At 41.9% G+C, this 23,332-nt stretch overlaps 1 protein-coding gene across 1 annotated transcript in view; it reads left to right on the forward strand.

Moving 5' to 3' along the window:
* The window catches only part of LOC126474662 (clumping factor B-like), a 154,874-nt gene that overhangs the window by 13,078 nt on the left and 118,464 nt on the right, over nucleotides 1–23,332 (forward strand). The gene's annotated exons all lie outside the window — the stretch shown is intronic.

Raw genomic sequence — 23,332 nt, forward strand, 5'->3', positions numbered from 1 at the left:
AACTGTAATAGCTACGGTTTATTACAATTTTGACAATGTCGTAATAATTTACACGATATAAAATCGTAAAATCCAATTGTACACCGACCATTAGGGAGCCAATACTGTTTCTTTCAGAGCATTTCGCCTCAGCTTGGGAACGTCAGTTCTTCGTGTTTTTCTTATTTAATAAAGGGCGTTTCTCTTTCTGTCTTACTTTACGTAGATTCATACAGTTTGTCGGTTTTACCTGTGGAATTACGAACTGTCGGCGTTGTTGCTGGCAGCAGATACTGTGAGCCTGTGAGTGGGTCCTATTTATGAATGTAATGTTTTATGCAGCCCGTCACGCCACAAACACACAAATATTTCTTAGCCCTCATGTGTGCAACTGAAAACTATCAAAGTGTCCAGGACTAGACGTAGCTTGTCATTTTCTAAACTTCATTGCATTTTTTATATTATTAACTTTCATGATACCTTATTTTCCGAAAGTTAGTTGAGAAATATTGAAACTGATATAAGTATGGCTCTGAGCACTATGGGACTCAACTTCTGAGGTCATTAGTCCTCTAGAACTTAGAACTAGTTAAACCTAACTAACCTAAGGACAGCACACACATCCATGCCCGAGGCAGGATTCGAACCTGCGACCGTAGCGGTCTCGCGATTCCAGACCGCAGCGCCTAGAACCGCACGGCCACTTCGGCCGGCCACTGATATATGTAGAAATATAAAAACATTCAATAAAATGCTCTTCTTTGGTGGTGGGTGTCATGAACACCTCGGGTTCCGTGCCTATCACTACTCAACATATTTGCGATTAGCCAGTTTCTTGGATCAGCCATAGTGTCATTCAGTAGACTTTTTTTGTGTCCTTCTCTATACGAGTTGCTCTTTTACTCACTAACGATTTAAACCCCGTTTTTTCCAGAGATGGACGATCTACGCAGTTTATCTGGGCATAATCTAGGTCACAACAGCGCCGTTATTGTAGCAACAAAGCAACGTACGTAATTCTCTGCCTTCGCGGCTGATTTGATGAGTTTCCTGCGGACAGAGGCGAGGCCGAAGTCAAGGCCGCTCCGGTGCACAAAGGCCGAAGCTAGGCGAAGTGAAGAAGGAGGTGGTCTTTAGCAGGCCTCCGCCTCCGCCCCCATCTCAATTCTCCGCCCCCTCCGGAACACGAATCTAAGCCGCCTGTACTACCGCTGGCGTGATTGATGGAGGAGCACCGCGGGTAGCCTACCGCCAAGCCGTTGGCGCACGGCGCCACGAAAATAACAGCTGCACTGTTGTGTGCCCCAGATTACGCCATTAGGGGAAAACAGTTTCGCCGTTATATATATGATAAGCATACCGGGAAAAATATTAGTCACCCCCAGGAGGCATACTTTAATACCGCGTCTAACCCTTATAATGACCTCAGTTCGGCGAGGAAAAGAGACCACAACGTTCTTGAGGTGTACCGCATTCAGATGAGGCCACTCATTGATGATTAGACCCTCATTGGACTGTCACAGCATAAGACAGGAAATCACGACCTGTCGGACCTATATATCTCCAATCAGTTACTACCTACTTCATCTGATCTGTCGGAACCTGGTAGCGATGAACCTTTATTCACTGACTACAACGATTCGTATCGTGTTTGAAATCCACTATCGGTTAGGATCTTTTTTGACCATGGTTCTTACGCTGTCCCACATGGCTGCGAATGATGCGCCATGCCCTGTGGAAACGTAGCCAGTGTAACAAATGGGGTAGCGTCATTCATGGTGTGGTCACGGTCACTCCAAACACTATAATCCCATGTTGTGGAAAAAAATGCTCCATATGCGAGACGATGACTGATTTTTTTTGTTGACACAATCACTTTTTTATGATACAATCACAATCGGTCTTCAAGGACCACAGTGAGATGCCACAATAGAAAGCATAAAAGCTGAAATTAAGACCTGAAACAAAAACAGTTATCTTCACTAGGTCTACCTGTGAGCTTAGTAAAGAGCTATTGAGATGCGTATGTTTCATACCTACGGGTGATATTTGATGAACAGGTGTTCACGCGTTGTCAACTAATCACAAAATTGGAAATGAAGGAACTGAATAATACAACCAAGCCTACACTTCTTTTTTACGCTAGAAGTGCGCGTCTTCTATAAGACAATCTTTAATCATAAAAACCATAAAATATGAAAATTATTGTTTAATATTTTAATCGATTATTCATCAAATATGAAAATAAATACGGGTCGTTAAAACAGTAAAACATTTTAGAACAAAGTGAAGTCTTTACAATAAAGAGACGGAGTAGCGACCCTTATGGTATATTTTTCAGTGCCCGGTGGCTCTCCACTTCATGCTGGTAGAGGTTTATGCGACAGCACATAAGCTTAGGAGAGACGACATGGAATGGACAACCAGGGCAGTTCCTTATTACGGCTCACTGGCACTCTTCTTCCGGCTGCGAGGTGTTAACGTTTACTGGGTACATGTTAGAAAGAGCAAACGCGGCCCGGACAGCACAATGCGGCACTCTGTCGCAAGGCGGCCCATGATCAGCTGGAGCATGTAAGCAGGAAGCAGTGACTAAGTCAGCTAAGTAAATCTTCGTAAATATTAAAATATGGTTTGGTAGTACACCCCTTTTCTCCACTGAGGAGTTGATCCGTTTCTTTGCGTTTCGCGATGTAGTCAACTTTTTTCAACGTTATGTAAATTTTTAGTTACTGCTCAATGCTACCAATATAATGTGCCTCCTCCTGCATAAGAAAATCTAGCGTTGTTTTATTGCTGGTGTAAGTGGTTCTTTGAATCTTAAGTCAAAGGACCAGCCTGTCTGTCCGACATAGATTTTATTACAATCACGGCATGATATTTTGTAGACCCACTATGACGCACCAGTGTTTTTGTGTTATCTGCTGAAAGCAACTTTGACGCGCTTTCTCCGTAATACAGGGTGTTACAAAAAGGTACGGCCAAACTTTCAGCAAACATTCCTCACACACAAAGAAAGAAAATATGTTATGTGGACATGTGTCCGGAAACGCTTACTTTCCATGTTAGAGCTCATTTTATTACTTCTCTTCAAATCACATCAATCCCTGGAGAATGGCGTATTGTATCACAGCCGTCCACAATACGAGCACGAAGAGTCTCTACATTTGGTACCGGGGTTGCGTAGACAAGAGCTTTCAAATGCCCCCATAAATGAAAGTCAAGTGGGTTGAGGTCAGGAGAGCGTGGAGGTCATGGAATTGGTCCGCCTCTACCAATCCATCGGTCTCCGAATCTGTTGTTGAGAAGCGTACGAACACTTCGACTGAAATGTGCAGGAGCTTCATCGTGCATGAACCACATGATGTGTCGTACTTGTAAAGGCACATGTTATAGCAGCACAGGTAGTGTATCCCGTATGAAATCATGATAACGTGCTCCATTGAGCGTAGGTGGAAGAATATGGGGCCCAGTCAAGAATCACCAACAATGCCTGCCCAAAGGTTCACAGAAAATCTGTGTTGATGACGTGATTGCACAATTGCGTGCGGATTCTCGTCAGCCCACACATGTTGATTGTGAAAATTTACAATTTGATCACGTTGGAGTGAAGCCTTATCTGTAAAGAGAACATTTGCACTGAAATGAGGATTGACACATTGTTGGATGAACCATTCGCAGAAGTGTACCCGTGGAGGCCAATCAGCTGCTGATAGTGCCTGCACACGCTGTACATGGTACGGAATCAACTGGTTCTCCCGTAGCACTCTCCATACAGTGACGTGGTCAACGTTACCTTGTACAGCAGCAACTTCTCTGACGCTGACATTAGGGTTATCTTCAACTGCACGAAGAATTGCCTCGTCCATTGCAGGTGTCCTCGTCGTTCTAGGTCTTCCCGAGTCGCGAGTCATAGGCTGGAATGTTCCGTGCTCCCTAAGACGCCGATCAATTGCTTCGAACGTCTTCCTGTCGGGACACCTTCGGTCTACAAACGTACCGCGGCACGGCTATTGCCCCGTGCTAATCCATACATCAAATGGGCATCTGCCAACTCCGCATTTGTAAACATTGCACTGACTGCAAAACCACGTTCGTGATGAACACTAACCTGTTGATGCTACGTACTGATGTACTTGATGCTAGTACTGTAGAGCAATGAGTCGCATGTCAACACAAGCACCGAAGTCAACATTACCTTCCTTCAATTGGGCCAACTGGCGGTGAATTGAGGAAGTACAGTACATACTGATGAAACTAAAATGAGCTCTAACATGGAAATTAAGCGTTTCCGGACACATGTCCACCTGACATCTTTTCTTTATTTGTGTGTGAGGAATGTTTCCTGAAAGTTTGGCCGTACCTTTTTGTAACACCCTGTATATACTCAGTTATATTTGATGTTTTGCCTACATATTTCACGAGACCGGTTGGTCATAAAAATGTGACTCCGTCAAAAATAAAAGACTAAAACCTTAATATAACTCCTTTCTGCCGTTCTGTCACATCTTCACCATATTATTTCGCTCATTCCACATAACCAGCTAGCACATACAGTCCTAGCCAATGGAATGAACACTGCTAAGCACAAAATATGGGTGGTGGTGGGCGGAGAGGAGGGGGTCACAGGGTCATACAACGCCGAATACCGATTGTAAACATCCACATCTGATATTTTAAGGAGAGGCCTAATATTCTAACCTGTGAATTTACCCATGAGCGGCACGTCGTAATTACCGTTTCATTGAATTAATTACCTACTTCAGCATGAAATTGGATGATGATGAACTTCGTTCAGTATTTCTTGTTGAAGAATTCTTGGCTTCCACACTAGAGGCCACTTTCTCAGTTATTGAATTAGGTAATAAGAGAATATAATTATTGTCAAGAATTCTGTTAACATGTTTTTAAAATGCACTGTTATCAGAAAATAATTGTTCCGATTGACGTCACTAGGAATAAAGTAATGACTGAAAGCGACTGGTAACACATTTAAAGCGGGAAATGTATAATACACACAAAGATATAGAACAACTTCCGACTAACGGCTACTGACCAAAGTCCAATAAATTCTGTCGAGATTCGCTAAATGTAAATGTGCTAGTCGCTTGCCCTGTTCTAAACTTCGACTAATTGGACTGTCAGATTAGTTACAAAATTTGAACAAATGCCTATTTACAGTACTTGTTAAATGTAACGCGACTGCTCTGTCATGGATTAAATACCAATAACTCTCATTTTCTACAATTTTTGCCCTCTATGGCTTCCTTCAGTAATGGTAGTTATATGTTGAAGACTTAACTCGTGCCTTATCATTCTGCCCTATCTTCTAGTCAATTTTTTAATCTTTCCCTTCCTTCATCGATTCTGTGGAGAACATCAGCATTCCTTATCTTATCAGTGCACTCAGCTTTCAGCACTGAACAACGTATCTCAAACGCCTCGCTCCTCTTCTCTTTAGTGGTTTTACCCACTATCCATGATTAACACCACTGTGGTTGAGACGTACATTTTTAGAAATTTCTTCCTCAAATTAAGGCCCCTGAATTCCTTAACCTCGTCTAATATATGGTCCCAAATTTTGCTAAATTTATCGATAATTTCTTTCTGCTACTCCTCACTAGTTTAATTTTTCTTTGGTTTCCTTTCAGTCCATATTTTCTGATTAGTAGTGTTCATTCCATTCACACTATATTTCTTATTTAGTTAAACTGAGCGTAGTAGTTTCACCAGAGAATCTTGTCTATAATATCCTTTCACTCTGAATTTTAATCCCACATCTGAACATTCCTTAAGTTTTCACTCTGAGCATTTCTCCTTTGGTCTTCCCTTCCTACTGTTTGCTGTTGGCCGGCCTGGGTGGTCGAGCGGTTCTAGGCGTTACAGTCTGGAACCGCGCGACCGCTACGTTCGCAGGTTCGAATCCTGCCTCGGGCATGGATGTGTGTGATGTCCTTAGGTTAGTTAGGTTTAAGTAGTTCTAAGTTCTAGGGGACTGATGACCTCAGAAGTTAAGTTCCATAGTGCTTAGAGCAATTTGAACCATTTGTTTGCTGTTGGTTGATATGTTGTTTCTATTTTTCGCATCAGTGTTCCAGTTTTTCATTTAAACTGTACTAGCGAACCCAGCAATGCTTTGAAACTTCTACATCTACGTGCTATCTACAATAAAGTGCCGGGCAAGGGTTCGATGAACCACCTTCAAGCTGTCTCTCTACCGTTCCATTCTCGAACGGCCTCCGAGAAGAACGAGCACTTAAATTTTTCTGTGTGGAGCCCTGATTTCTCTTATTTTATTGTAATGATCATTACTCCCTATGTAGATGGGTGCCAATAAACGAGCCACCCTTTTTTGAACTTCTTCGATGTCATCCGTCAGTCCCACCTGATGCGGATCCTACACCGCACAGCAATACTCCAGAATAGCGCGGACAAACATGGTGTAAGCAAACAATGGTTCAAATGGCTCTGAGCACTATGGGACTCAACTGCTGAGGGCATTAGTCCCCTAGAACTTAGAACTAGTGAAACCTAACTAACCTAAGGACATCACAAACATCCATGCCCGAGGCAGGATTCGAACCTGCGACCGTAGCGGTCTTGCGGTTCCAGACTGCAGCGCCTTTAACCGCACGGCCACTTCGGCCGGCTGGTGTAAGCAATCTCTTTAGTAGACCTTTGCACCTTCTTAGTGTTCTGCCGATGAATCGCAGTCTTTAGTTTGCTCTACCCACAACATGATCTATGTGATCGTTCCAATTCAGGTTATTTGTAATTGTAATCCCTAAGTATTTACTTGAATTTACACCCTTAAGACTTGTGTGACCTATCGCTTAGTTGAAATTTAGCAGATTTCCGGCACACAGTTTTAGTCTGACAGGAAGTTTCAGATTTCTTTTAGTTTTCATGTGAACAACTTCACACTTTTCGTTATTCATGTTCAATTGCCACTTTTCGCACCATACAGATATGTTATCTAAATCATTTGCAATTCGTTTTGGTCATCTGATAACTTTACAGGACGGTAAATGACACCATCATCCGCAAACAATCTAAGACGCCTCCTCAGATTGTCTCCTATGTCGTTAATATAGATCAGGGACAATAGAGGTCCTATAACACTTCCTTGGGGAATGCTGGATATTACTTGTTTTACTCGATGACTTTCCGTCTACTACTACAACGTGTGACCTTTCTAACAGGAAATCACAAATCCAGTCTCACAACTGAGGCGATATTCCATAGGAGGTAGTTTGGTTAGAAGACGCTTTTGAGGAACAGTGTGAAAAAGCCTTCTGGAAATCAAAAAAATATGGAATCAATTTGACATCCCCTGTCGATAGCACTCACTACTTCATGAATATAAAAAACTAGTTGTGTTCAACAACAACGATATTTTCTTAATCCGTGCTACGAGTCAATAAATCGTTTTCTTGGAGGTAATTCATAATGTCCGAACACAGTATATGTTCCAAAATCCTACAAAAAATCGACGTTAGTGATATGGGCCTGTAATTCAGCGGATTACTCCTATTTCCCTTTTTTTGGTATTGGTGTGACTTGAGAAATTTTCCAGTCTTTAGGTACGGATCTTTCTATGAGAGGGCGGATGTATGTAATTGCTAAATATGGAGCTGTTGTATCAGCATAATCTGAAAGGAAACTGACCGGTATACAATCTGGACCGGAAGCTTTACTTTAATTAACTGATTTAAGCTGCTTTGCTATACCGTGGATATCTACTTCTATGCTTCTCATCTGGCAGTTGTTCTTGATTGGAATTCAGGAATATTTACTTCGCCTTCTTTGGTGAAGGAGTTTCGGAAAACCGTATTTAATAACTCTGCTTTAGTGACACCGTCATCGGTGACTTCACCGTTGTTATCGCGCAGTGAAGGTTTTGACTGCGTCTTGCCACTGGTATGCTCCATGTATGACCAGAATCTCTTAGGGTTTTCTGCCAGACTCCGAGACAGAGTTTCGTCGTGGAAATTATTATATGTTGAGTGGTGCTTAAGATAGGTAAATAAACTAGTGAAATCAGTGTGAAGTGAAGTAGAAATTAGAAAATTAATGAAAAACTTAGTTTAGTTTAGAAGAATTACACACTGGCAAACAGCGGAGAAAGCAGCAGTGGCAACGGTCGGCGCTTGAAGTCAGCACGTCCAGGAGAGAGGCGGAAACTGTCGATTCAGCCGTCAGGGCATCGTCCGACCGGCTCACGTCAAGAAGGTTCTCCGAGAAGATTTCCAACGTGACAGAAGAAGCCATCGCCCTCCCCACATAAGCGGACGCTGTCGATTCAGCCGTCAGGGCATCGCCCGACCGGCTCACGTGTTTCTCAATTGTCAAATGTGATCAAAGGCCCTCGCCTACATTCCAAGAGCCAATGACCGACGTTAAGAAGATTCTTCGAGAAGCTTTTTAACGTGACAGAAGAGGCAATGACCGTGAAGTCGTTCACCTCCAGTGAACTGAAGTGAATAAATACGTGAGACGCAGTGGGCCCCACGAGAGTAGCAGTAGTTTTCAGTCAGTTTCGGTGCTGAAGACCGTCATGCAAGAAGAGACTACATCATACACAGACGCACCAAGTCCACCGCTGTAATAAATTGCAAGCAGCAGCCTCGGCGCCAGAGGACAGAAGTTAAAATGTACTTGAAGACTGATTTTTACGTACCCGGGTGACTCGTGAGGACGGGAAGGAGACGGACTCACATCCGCAGTCACCTGTGAGCTCGGATGAAGATCTGACAGTCGAAGACTGGCAAGCGGGAGTCCGTTGTTCGAGTTCTAGACACTGGCCTTCCCCCGCCGCACCGCTCCGTTGGCCGACGCACAACACACGCGGCTGCTTAGAGAAGAGAAACACTGGGACGCCACATCCAAGGTTTCACCATCCATCCGATTCACGACTTCGTTCTGAATAATTAAACGGGCCACAGCACGATGCGCGTCTCCAGTCAACTGGGCGAGACGGCGACACGAGATACACACCGCCACGCGTAATCAGACGCCGCCGCTGCCGCAGCAGAAGGCTTCGCAAAAGACACAGCTGCCGCTCTCCGAGCCAGAACATCCAGTAAGGAAACGGTTGTACAAAACTTTCAATAAAAGTTATCTTATGTAAAAATGCTGTTTCATTCTACCTCATACCCGAGCCAAGGGAGAACCCACCATGCCCTCCCGCATCCGGCCATCCTGATCTGGGTTTTCCGTGATTTCCCTAAATCGCTCCAGGCAAATGCTGGGATGGTTCCTTTGAAAGGGCACGGCCGACTTCCTTCCCCATCCTTCCCTAATCCGATGAGACCGATGACCTCTCAGTTTGGTCTCTTCCCCCAAACAATCCAATCCAATCCACCATGCCCAAATGTTGTCAAGAGAGAAAAATTAATTTATTCAGTATTTTCACCATGCCATAATGCTTTAGAATCACATGCTCTTTGCAGTAATGCTCATCCTGACAACTGACTAGCATCAAAACAGAAAACCCAGTTACATTTAGTGTCAGAACTGTTGCATGTAAGCATCTCACATTGAAGTACAGGTTATATTTCGAACTACAGCAGAAATTTGCCTATCTTGGGGATTTCGCGTTGTTTTAAATTTGGCATGCCTTTTTCGCTGCTTCTGCAACAGCGATCTGACCCGTTTTGTGTACCATGGGGGATCAGTACCGTCACTTACTTTTTTATGTGGTATATATCTCTCAATTGCCGTCGATACTGTCTCTAACACTTGGTTGTTCAAGAATCATAAAAGAAGGTTATATACATGGAAGAAGCCTGGAGATACAGACAGGTTTCAGATACATTATATAATGGTAGGACAGAGATTTAGGAACCAGGTTTTAAACTGTAAGACATTTCCAGAGGCAGATGTGGACCCTGACCACAATCTATTGGTTATGAAATGTAGATTAAAGCTGAAGAAACTGCAAATAGGTGGGAATTTAAGGAGATGGGACCTGGATAAACTGACTAAACCAGAGGTTGTACAGAGTTTCAGGGAGAGCATAAGGGAACAACTGACAGGAATGGGGGAAAGAAATACAGTAGATGAAGAATGAGTAGCTTTGAGAGATGAAGTAGTGAAGGCAGCAGAGGATCAAGTAGGTAAAAAGACGAGGGCTAGTAGAAATCCTTGGGTAACAGAAGAAATATTGAAATTAATTGATGAAAGGAGAAAATATAAAAATGCAGTAAATGAAGCAGGAACTGTGTGAAGAGTTTGACAGAGCACAGAAAGACCTGAGTCGAAACAAGACCCCGGGTGTAGACAACATTCCATTAGAACTACTGACGGCCTTGGGAGAGCCAGTCCTGACAAAACTCTACCATCTGGTGAGCAAGATGTATGAGACAGGCGAAATACCCTCAGACTTCAAGAAGAATATAATAATTCCAATCCCAAAGAAATCAGGTGCTGACAGATATGAAAATTACCGAACAATCAGTTTAATAAGTCACGGATGCAAAATACTAACACGAATTCTTTACAGACGAATGGAAAAACTGGTAGAAGCCGACCTCTGGGAATATCAGTTTGGATTCCGTAGAAATATCGGAACACTTGAGGCAATGCTGACCCTGCGACTTATCTTAGAAGAAAGATTAAGGAAAGGCAAACCTACGTTTCTAGCATTTATAGACTTAGAGAAAGCGTTTGACAACGTTGACTGGAATACTCTCTTTCAAATTCCGAAGGTGGCAGGGGTAAAATATAGGGAGCGAAAGGCTATTTACAATTTGTACAGAAACCAGATGGCAGTTACAAGAATCGATGGACATGAAAGGGAAGCAATGGTTGGGAAGGGAGTGAGATGGGGTTGTAGCCTCTCCCCAATGTTATTCAATCTGTATATTGAGCAAGCAAGCAGTAAAGGAAACAAAAGAAAAATTTAGAGTAGGTATTAAAATCCATGGAGAAGAAATAAAAACTTTGAGGTTCGCCGATGACATTGTAATTCTGTCAGAGACAGCAAAGGACTTAGAAGAGCAATTGAACGGAATGGATAGTGTCTTGAAGGGAGGATATAAGATGAACATCAACAAAAGCAAAACGAGGACAATGGAATGTACTCTAATTAAGTCGGGTGATGCTGAGGGAATTAGATTAGGAATTGACACTTAAAGTAGTAAAGGAGTTTTGCTATTTTGGAAGCAAAATAACCGATGATGGTCGAAGTAGAGAGGATATAAAATGTAGACTGGCAATGGCAGGGAAAGCGTTTCTGAATAAGAGAAATTTGCTAACATCGAGTATAGTTTTAAGTGTCAGTAAGCCGTTTCTGAAAGTATTTGTATGGAGCGTAGCCATGTATGAAAGTGAAACATGGACGATAACTAGTTTGGACAAGAAGAGAATAGAAGCTTTTGAAATGTGCTGCTACAGAAGAATTTGATTTGATCCATTATAAATGGTTTCTGAAAGCCTGCGACTGTAGATACAATAGGTTTGTTTATAAATAAATAAATCTTCTGCTACCAGTCACGATTTTGCTTTATTTTACTATTAGCACGACGCGTTTCGAGAAATAATTCCCATTTTGAAGTGCGTTTTTTGATGTGTGTTAAGGCATTTCTTTTGATGTTGTCAGTGTTATGAGTGTGCTTCATTTTGTTGACTTTTACTGTAATACATAAGAAACGCGATTTTTAGTTGGGTATCAATTCTTTCTGTGAGGTTAGTGGCTAAAGTTTGAGAACAATTTGTACTTACAGTTTTCTAATGGTCCATTTGTGTAGAGTCTCACACACACTTAACATCACACACAACTTGTACACTTTACACATCGAAAATATCTTATATAAACATAACAGTTACAGAGATCTTCTTACAGGTAGTTCACAGAGATAACATTATAGGTCTTCCACAGATTATGATATGCTTTTGTACAGAGGTTATTAATCTTAACAGTTTGATTTTACAATTGTGCTTATTTATATGTTTTACTATTTTTATTTAAGTATATTATCGAAACATCTGAAGAAATTCACTGATTCACTTTCAAGTTTTTCATTTAATATTTTATCTTCATATTTTCTGTAATGTGAATATATCTCCAGTTCTTCAAGCAAATCCATTTTATGTCCTTTATTTAGTCGGTGGAGTACTTTGACATTTTGCTCTATTTTTCCAAATGGGTGTCCTGTATTATGTATGTGTGTTGCTATTGCTGATGTAGTGTGTGTATGCTCTAATGTGCTCTGTGTACCTGGTGTTAATATTTCGGCGTGTTTGTCCTACGTAGAACTTGGAGCATTCCTGGCATGTTACCTTGTATATTCCAGAGTCTGAATATGGATCATGATTACACTTTATATTATGTATTAGTTTTTGGTGTAGTTTATTGGATGTAGAAAACCCAATTTTTACTCTGTGATTTTTGAAAATATTTGCAATCTTCTGTGATACATTGCCTATGTATGGAATGCTAGATATATGTTTGTTTTTCTCTTTTTCTTCTGTGGTGCAGTTTGTACCTGGGTTTCTCTTCACTTTGTCTAAGATTGTGTCAACCATGGAAGCATTGTAGATTGGCAACCTTAATCTTCTTCACTGTGTTTATTTCTTGTTGCATATTTTCTGGTTCAATGGTATTTTAGTTGCCCTATGCAGCATTGACCTGTATGCTGCCTGTTTATGGATATTTGGGTGACATGAGGTTGCTGGGATTGTGGTGTCAGTCATTGTGTTTTTTCTATAAATTTTGAATGTGCATGTGTTGTTGTGTCTTGTAATATTTAGGTCCATAAAGTTGATACTTTTATTTTGCTCATGTTCCACTGTAAATTTGATTTTCTCATTTAGATTATTGAAATGATTAAGAATGTCTGTGATGTCTTTGGTATCTCCTTTTACTAACAGTAGTGTGTCATCTACATATCTCCTATAAAATTCTATTTTCTTTAGTCAAGGTTCTTGGCTGTCAATTTTTGTTCTAAATGATTTATGTAAATGTCAGCTATGGTGCCGGATATACATGATCCCATTGCTAGGCCATCTGGGTGCTTATAAATGTTGTCATTAAAGGTAAAGTAGTTGTAACTTAGGGTTAGCTGAAGGAGTTCTATAAATTCGACAATCTCTGTGTATCAAAGTTTCTTGTGTTGCGTAAGGTTCTCTTGTATTACTGTTAGAGCTTCTTGTATGGGTATGTTTGAATAAAGGTTGGTGATGTCAAGTGATACAAACTGTGCATCTTGGGGGAGCTTTCTGGTTCTTAGTTCTTTGGGTAGAATCATGCTGTTTTTTATGGAATATGTTGTTTCATATGTATAATTTTTCACCAGTATGTTATTTAGTTTTTGTGACAGTTTGTATGCTGGGCTGTTTATAGAGTTGACCACAGGACGTATCGGGTTTCCATTTTTGTGTATTTTTGGCTGTGCTCTTAGGCGTGGTGCTTTTGGATTCATACATGTACGGTATTTCTTTTCAGTTTCTGTCAACAGGAAATGTGTGTTCATTAATTGTTCCTTAATTTTACTTTGGAATTGTTTGGTTGGGTCTTTTTCAATGTGCTTAATGTTATTAGCAGCAAAAAATTCATTTGTTTTGTCTATGTATTCTTTTTCTTTCATCACAACTAATGTATTACTTTTGTCTGACTTTACAACTATGGATTGGTTGTTTTTCAGTTTATTATTTATAGATTTTAAAGTTTTTGAATCATTTATTGTATATTTAGATCTAAACTTATCTTTATTCATTTCTTTCTCAAGAAGCTTGCTTACTTTGTGACCTATTGTTGCTTTTGTATTTGAATTTAATTTTGCAGTATCTGCTGCACTTTTAGTTGCAGCTATAACCTGTTTCAGTGTATCGTTGTTGAGGTTAGGTTTTATGTTGTATTTTAGTCCTTTTTTGAAAACGATCTACTCCAAAAAGGACTAAAATACAACGTAAAACCTAACCTCAACAACGATACACTGAAACAGGTTATAGCTGCAACTAAAAGTGCAGCAGATGCTGCAAAATTAAATTCAAATACAAAAGCAACAATAGGTCACAAAGTAAGCAAGCTTCTTGAGAAAGAAATGAATAAAGATAAGTTTAGATCTAAATATACAATAAATGATTCAAAAACTTTAAAATCTATAAATAATAAACTGAAAAACAACCAATCCATAGTTGTAAAGTCAGACAAAAGCAATACATTAGTTGTGATGAAAGAAAAAGAATACATAGACAAAACAAATGAATTTTTTGCTGCTAATAACATTCAGCACATTGAACAAGACCCAACCAAACAATTCCAAAGTAAAATTAAGGAACAATTAATGAACACACATTTTCTGTTGACAGAAACTGAAAAGAAATACCGTACATGTATGAATCCAAAAGCACCACGCCTAAGAGCACAGCCAAAAATACACAAAAATGGAAACCCGATACGTCCTGTGGTCAACTCTATAAACAGCCCAGCATACAAACTGTCACAAAAACTAAATAACATACTGGTGAAAAATTATACATATGAAACAACATATTCCATAAAAAACAGCATGATTCTACCCAAAGAACTAAGAACCAGAAAGCTCCCCCAAGATGCACAGTTTATATCACTTGACATCACCAACCTTTATTCAAACATACCCATACAAGAAGCTCTAACAGTAATACAAGAGAACCTTATGCAACACAAGAAACTTTGATACACAGAGATTGTCGAATTTATGGAACTCCTTCAGCTAACCCTAAGTTACAACTACTTTACCTTTAATGACAACATTTATAAGCACCCAGATGGCCTAGCAATGGGATCATGTATATCCGGGACCATAGCTGACATATACATAAATCATTTAGAACAAAAATTGACAGCCAAGAACCTTGACTAAAGAAAATAGAATTTTATAGGAGATATGTAGATGACACACTACTGTTAGTAAAAGGAGATACCAAAGACATCACAGACATTCTTAATCATTTCAATAATCTAAATGAGAAAATCAAATTTACAGTGGAACATGAGCAAAATAAAAGTATCAACTTTATGGACCTAAATATTACAAGACACAACAACACATGCACATTCAAAATTTATAGAAAAAACACAATGACTGACACCACAATCCCAGCAACCTCATGTCACCCAAATATCCATAAACAGGCAGCATACAGGTCAATGCTGCATAGGGCAACTAAAATACCATTGAACCAGGAAAATATGCAACAAGAAATAAACACAGTGAAGAAGATTAAGGTTGCCAATCTACAATGCTTCCATGGTTGACACAATCTTAGACAAAGTGAAGAGAAACCCAGGTACAAACTGCACCACAGAAGAAAAAGAGAAAAACAAACATATATCTAGCATTCCATACATAGGCAATGTATCACAGAAGATTGCAAATATTTTCAAAAATCACAGAGTAAAAATTGGGTTTTCTACATCCAATAAACTACACCAAAAACTAATACATAATATAAAGTGTAATCATGATCCATATTCAGACTCTGGAATATACAAGGTAACTTGCCAGGAATGCTCCAAGTTCTACGTAGGACAAACATGCCGAAATATTAACACCAGGTACACAGAGCACATTAGAGCATACACACACTAAATCAGCAATAGCAACACACATACATAATACATGACACCCATTTGGAAAAATAGAGCAAAATGTCAAAGTACTCCACCGACTAAATAAAGGACATAAAATGGATTTGCTTGAAGAACTGGAGATATATTCACATTACAGAAAATATGAAGATGAAATATTAAATGAAAAACTTGAAAGTGAATCAGTGAATTTCTTCAGATGTTTCGATAATATACTTAAATAAAAAATAGTAAAACATATAAATAAGCACAATTGTAAAATGAAACTGTTAAGATAAATAACCTCTGTACAAAAGCATATCATAATCTGTGGAAGACCTATAATGTTATCTCTGTGAACTGCCTGTAAGAAGATCTCTGCAACTGTTATGTTTATATAAGATATTTTCGATGTGTAAAGTGTACAAGTTGTGTGTGATGTTAAGTGTGTGTGAGACTCTACACAAATGGACCATTAGAAAACTGTAAGTACAAATTGTTCTCAAACTTTAGCCACTAACCTCACAGAAAGAATTGATACCCAACTAAAAATCGCGTTTCTTATGTATTACAGTAAAAGTCAACAAAATGAAGCACACTCATAACACTGACAACATCAAAAGAAATGCCTTAACACACATCAAAAAACGCACTTCAAAATGGTAATTATTTCTCGAAACGCGTCATGCAAATAGTAAAACAAAGCAAAATCGTGACTGGTAGCAGAAGATTTATTTATTTATAAACAAACCTACAGAAGAATGCTGAAGATTAGATGGGTAGATCACATAACTATTGAGGAGGTATTGAATAGGATTGGGGATAAATTTGTGGCACAACTTGACTAGAAGAAGGGATCGGTTGGTAGGACATGTTATGAGGCATCAAGGGATCACCAATTTAGTATTGGAGGGAAGCGTGGAGGGTAAAAATCATAGAGGGAGACCAAGAGATGAATACACTAAACAGATTCAGAAGGATGTAGGTTGCAGTAGGTACTGGGAGATGAAGAAGCTGGCACAGGATAGGGTAGCATGGAGAGCTGCATCAAACCAGTCGCAGGACTGAAGACTACAACAACAACACTGTATCTTTGAAATCATTCCACATATTTTCTAAGCTCACGTGATCAGATCGGAAGGAGTGGAGCGTTAAGAGCATTTATATCAGCTTTTTTAGATAGATGTAATTTGCGTTACTTTTTGGTTGTTGTGTGTGTTATTGTAGTTAGCCTAGCAGCAACTGCCTTGTGGTCGCTAATCCCTGTATTCGTCATGATACTCCCTATTGGTCCAGGATTTATTGTTGCTAAGAGGTCAAGTATGCTGTCGCAACCATTTATGCTTCCAGTGGGCTCATAGTCTAACTGTTCAAAGTAATTTTCTGAGAAAGCATTCAGTACAATGTCAGATGACGTTTTATGCCTGCCGCCAGCTTTAGACGTATAATTTTTCCAGCATATCGAGGGTAGATTGAAGTCACCACCGACTATAACTGCTTGAGTGGGGTACCTATTTGAAATGAGACTCAAGTTTTCCTTGAACTGTTCAGCAACTATATCTTCTGAGTCGGGGGGAGGGGGGGGGGGGGGTCGGTAAAACGATAAAACGATCCAAATAATAGATTAGTACTACCTCTACCCATAATGTTTCGCAGGAACTATCTACTTCAATTTCATTACAATTAAACTACACTCCTGGAAATGGAAAAAAGAACACATTGACACCGGTGTGTCAGACCCACCATACTTGCTCCGGACACTGCGAGAGGGCTGTACAAGCAATGATCACACGCACGGCACAGCGGACACACCAGGAACCGCGGTGTTGGCCGTCGAATGGCGCTAGCTGCGCAGCATTTGTGCGCCGCCGCCGTCAGTGTCAGCCAGTTTGCCGTGGCATACGGAGCTCCATCGCAGTCTTTAACACTGGTAGCATGCCGCGACAGCATGGACGTGAACCGTATGTGCAGTTGACGGACTTTGAGCGAGGGCGTATAGTGGGCATGCGGGAGGCCGGGTGGACGTACCGCCGAATTGCTCAACACGTGGGGCGTGAGGTCTCCACAGTACAGCGATGTTGTCGCCAGTGGTCGGCGGAAGGTGCACGTGCCCGTCGACCTGGGACCGGACCGCAGCGACGCACGGATGCACGTCAAGACCGTAGGATCCTACGCAGTGCCGTAGGGGACCGCACCGCCACTTCCCAGCAAATTAGGGACACTGTTGCTCCTGGGGTATCGGCGAGGACCATTCGCAACCGTCTCCATGAAGCTGGGCTACGGTCCCGCACACCGTTAGGCCGTCTTCAGCACACGCCCCAACATCGTGCAGCCCGCCTCCAGTGGTGTCGCGACAGGCGTGAATGGAGGGACGAATGGAGACGTGTCGTCTTCAGCGATGAGAGTCGCTTCTGCCTTGGTGCCAATGATGGTCGTATGCGTGTTTGGCGCCGTGCAGGTGAGCGCCACAATCAGGTCTGCATACGACCGAGGCACACAGGGCCAACACCCGGCATCATGGTGTGGGGAGCGATCTCCTACACTTGCCGTACACCACTGGTGATCGTCGAGGAGACACTGAATAGTGCACGGTACATCCAAACCGTCATCGAACCCATCGTTCTACCATTCCTAGACCGGCAAGGGAACTTGCTGTTCCAACAGGACAATGCACGTCCGCATGTATCCCGTGCCACCCAACGTGCTCTACAAGGTGTAAGTCAACTACCCTGGCCAGCAAGATCTCCGGATCTGTCCCCCATTGAGCATGTTTGGGACTGGATGAAGCGTCGTCTCACGCGGTCTGCACGTCCAGCACGAACGCTGGTCCAACTGAGGCGCCAGGTGGAAATGGCATGGCAAGCCGTTCCACAGGACTACATCCAGCATCTCTACGATCGTCTCCATGGGAGAATAGCAGCCTGCATTGCTGCGAAAGGTGGATATACACTGTACTAGTGCCGACATTGTGCATGCTCTGTTGCCTGTGTCTCTGTGCCTGTGGTTCTGTCAGTGTGATCATGTGATGTATCTGACCCCAGGAATGTGTCAATAAAGTTTCCCCTTCCTGGGACAATGAATTCACGGTGTTCTTATTTCAATTTCCAGGAGTGTATTTCTGACAGCAATAAATGCTCCACTACGAACTGTATTTGCTCTATCATTTCTGAAAACTGTTAGGTCGTTCGGCCGAACTTATTTCGGGCTTTAGCCAGCTTTCCGTATCTATAACTATTTGAGTTTCAGTGCTTTCTATTAGGGTTTGGAGCTGTGGTTCTTTCGCAACACAGCTACGACAATTTACAACTACAATACCGATCGTTTCTACGACTACCTTACTGTGTTTTACCTGTCCACTTTTAGAGCCTCTAACCTAAAACCCGGCCGGCCACTTCCACATAGCCCCCGCTACCCGTGTAGCCGCTTCCTGTGAGTAGTGGACTCCTGACCTATTAAGCGGAACCCGGAAACCCACCACCCGATGGCGCAAAACCGCCTGAACCTCTGATTCAGACCCTCCACTCTGCTCTGCAGCAAAGAACCACAGTCGGTTCTGTCAACGATGCTGCAGATGGTGAGCTCCGCCTTAAATTCGCAAGCAAGACTGGCAATCCTTACAATTTCCGCCAGCCGCCCGAAACCAGAGAGAATCTCCTCCGATCCAAAGCGACACACGTCATTGGTACCGTCCTGAGCCACCACCTGTGTTCGGCTGCACACTGTATCCTTCATGAGATACTGAAGCACCTTTTTCACATCCGCAATGACTCCCTCCGGTATGAACACGGAGTGCACACTGGCTTCAGTGTCGGTTAGACCGTCAGTGAGAGAGCATCGGGAGTTCCTGCTGCTAATAAGGCGAGTACACCGTTCGCTCACTACAATATTAGAGAAGGAAAGTTGCTACTCACCATATAGCGGAAATGCTGTGTCGCGATAGGCGCAACAAAAAGAGTCACACAATATAGCTTTCGGCTATTAAGGCCTTTGTCAGCAATGTACTCACATATACCCACATACACACTCTCACGCAAACGCAACTTGCACATCACGTCTGCAGTCTCAGACAACTGTTTGACTGCAGACTTGTGTCTTGGTAGACCGAAGACATTGTAACACCCTCATCACATTTAAGCGACTCGGCGCTAGGGCCTGCTACCTAATTAAATAGAGTAAGAATGAACGGGGGCAGCGCTACGTCTCCTTCTTGGGGAACATATGGCTCTTCCTATATCCAATAATTTATCAATAGCCGTATGCATTGTAGGAATTTATTTTATGAACTTCTTATGTGCTACCAATTTCGGCATTACATTGATGCCATCTGCAGCGCCCTGTACAATGAGTAGAACAAATGTACTATTATAAAAATATAGATCATACGTTAACAATTGACAGGTATCGCGTTAACTATGTACGTGGCCCAAAAGGACATATTGTATATCATTAAAGCTATATGTAACATTAGGGAAAATATGCTTCTGCCTATGTCATGCTGTTGTTAATAGTTTTCACTGGTTCAAAATGGCTCTGAGCACTATGCGACTTAACTTCTGAGGTCATCAGTCGCCTAGAACTTAGAACTAATTAAACCTAACCAACCTACGGACATCACACACATCCACGCCCGAGGCAGGATTCGAACCTGCGACCGTAGCGGTCGCTCGGCTCCAGACTGTAGCGCCTAGAACCGCACGGCCATTTCGGATGGCAATAGTTTTCACTGTTTTACTCGAATATAGCATAATGTATGAACATATGTATACGCTATTATTCATAAATCGGTATCACACAGTTGTAATAGGCCATGCAACACAACAATCAAAGGTACTGCATACAATCATACGTCCAATGGAGGAATTTTTTAAAAATAATTAACTAATATAAATAAATAATACAATAAATTAAAATACAATAAAATGTGACAATCATGTCAGAATACATAAGTTACGTATGTGTAGCCTAGGTCGTTTTATGTGTGGTACGTTAAATAGCTGCCGCAATATTAACGATAAGAAGCATAAAAAGTTTGTCTTGAAACCCAATTGAATTCACGAATTAAACAAATGCAATCGTACTATAAAAATCATCAAACACCTGGTCCCATAGGCACTACATTAGAGCCCCTATGTAAGACCGCCTCGCACTGTGCTGAGTGGGTTAATGCAACGGCTGATATAGAGATCAGTGGCACTGCTACATCAGCTACATCTGTGTGATCCCGTGACCACTTCGGCAGTCTGTCACTTTCCTCTGGAAGATAATGAAGGATATTGCCGAAGCCTTGGATTTTGTAGAGAATTAATACTTTAATTGCCCTCAGATAATTTGTAAATGCTATTTCAACACATCTTGACACAGACTCCCTGAAAACTAAACGCGTTGGGCAGCCATTCTGTTCCATGATTGCACAACCACCGCCCACGATTCACTGAGGTCATTCAGAACCGACTCCAACACCAAGCATGTTCCTCGTTGGCCTCACACATTGTGTGCAGTAGGAATGTGATCACATAGTGACCTAGAGGGCTACTTGGGCCCTCCTCTGCCCAAAGAGTATTCCACAAACCCTTCTAATGCAATTAGGATGCGGGGTGGGAGATACCCGTGGAATGCTGAAGACGTAGAAGCTTTTGCACATACTCGCGTGGTAGGTTGCAGTCGTACCAAGGGTCCAACTTCACTCCATGTAAATATCCCTAACACAAGTATATCTCATCCACAAGTGTGACCTAATGGGGCTAAAGCATCTTCTGCGAGGAGATCCACATAGCGGCCTCTTCTGCCCATGCCTTTGTCATTAGATACGAAGAGTATACAAAATGTTAATGGAGTTGGAACAGTTTGCTTACTGAAGTGCGTTGAGCTTACCGTCATGCAAGCAGCATGCGCGTCGGCCGTCCGTCATGTACTGCATCAGCTTAGATCGAGAAGCTGACAGCATTAATGCGTTGCAGGTACTGACATAGATACGGTAACCTCATCACCTCACCTCGCCACAGAGTGGAATCTAGCATATCAGAGTACTGGGAGAGTTACTTCTTTCCACAGATATAGCATACTATCTATACTTAGATTACCTAACAAAACAGGGAAGTACCCATAAGCAGCCCGCCCAGTTAGCCGAGCGATGTAACGCACGGCTTTCCGAAGTGGGAAGGAGTGTCTGGCCTCCGGCACGAATCCGCCCAGCGGACTTGTGTCGAGGTCCCGTGAGCCGGCTAGTCTGAGGATGGTTTTTGGCGGTTTTCCATCTGCCTCGGTGAATGCGGGCTGGTTCCCCCTATTCCACCTCAGCTACACTATGTCGGCGATTGCTGAGCAAACAAGTTCTCCACGTACGCGTACACCACGCAGACATACGTATTACACTCGTCTGGTGTGAGATGTTCCTTGGGCGGGGGGGGGGGGGGGGGGGGGGCGAACCGGCTACGGTAGGGGTGGAGCCTCTCTGTCGTTTTTAGGTCCCCGGTAACATGCAATACAATACAATACAATACAATACATACAATACCCATAAGCAGAGGGGGAGACGAGATGAAACTTTAAAGGTTGAGAGGGTACGTAGTGCTATTTCATTAATAAAAAATCTAGTCAGACTTACAAAGGATTAGGTAGTAGAAGACCACGTAACAGTATGACGTTGCACACGCTCTGGTGTGGAGGCTATGATGAAGCGGTTGCATCCTATCCTGAGGCAAGCTGGGCCACAACTGTTGCCCCTAATATCTTGGATACTGGCATAGGACGGAGATGACGTCCGAGCTGGTCTGGGGATCTTGCTGGGTATGGGAGTACTTCAGCATTGCATAGACAGTACATAGAGATGAGTATTATGTGTGGACGAGCATTGTTCTATTGAAAAATGGCACCACAGTACTATTGCATGAGAGGTAACAGATCAGTATATAGAACGTCAGTGACGTACTGTTCTGCCATGAGACTTCCATCACTAGCAGCTGTGACCTGAAGTCATACGTAATGAGTAAGGCTGCTGTGCTTCTTCAAAACACTGGAAGATATGTCCTCTTGCAGTTATTTAGAGTAACAATTAGGCCATCTCTTGCTCTCTCTCTCTCTCTCTCTCTCTCTCTCTCTCTCTCTCTCTCTCTCTCTCTCTGACAGAGAGAGAACCATCCCTCAGCACATAAAATTGGCGCATTTAGAAGTAGTTCTCTTTTCTACAGGATATATGAGCTCCCATGTTAAAGGAAGCTTTTGACAAAGAATATCACCTGACCCAACAAATAACACAAAACAAAGGATATGTAACAGAAGTATTTTTTTTTAAAGTAAGTCGATTTACCCAAAGGGTCATCCCTTGGCTAATATATCCGTTAAGACTGCTTCCACGATGAAAAGAAAAAGTATACCGCCAGCTTACTTCATTCCTAACAGTGTCGGAGATAAGTGTAGGCATGGTTAGAATGCCAAAAATCCCAATTATTCAACTATTGCGTATACTGCATCAGATGCGATAGTTGCCCCCTTGAAATATATTGACAGCAATTTTGAGAGCATGATTCGTGAGAACTTTAATTTGACGAACCAGAAATTAGCAAAAAGTACTAACCTTCGTGAACACGAGCACACAATTACCAGTTTGTCAAATAATTTAAAAATTTAGCATCGCCAAAGAAAAGGTCACACTTTAAATGTAATTGAGGAAATGGAGATTCTGTGCTGGTGGAATTGCCACCCTAAAAATGCATTCAACAGTCAAACGGAGTTAAGCTGCATGTTGTTGATGATTCTGACAGTCTATATTGAATCAAAAAATTTGGTACTTATTGTATT

The sequence above is a fragment of the Schistocerca serialis genome, chromosome 4 (assembly GCF_023864345.2).
Source record: "Schistocerca serialis cubense isolate TAMUIC-IGC-003099 chromosome 4, iqSchSeri2.2, whole genome shotgun sequence".
NCBI lineage: Eukaryota > Metazoa > Arthropoda > Insecta > Orthoptera > Acrididae > Schistocerca > Schistocerca serialis.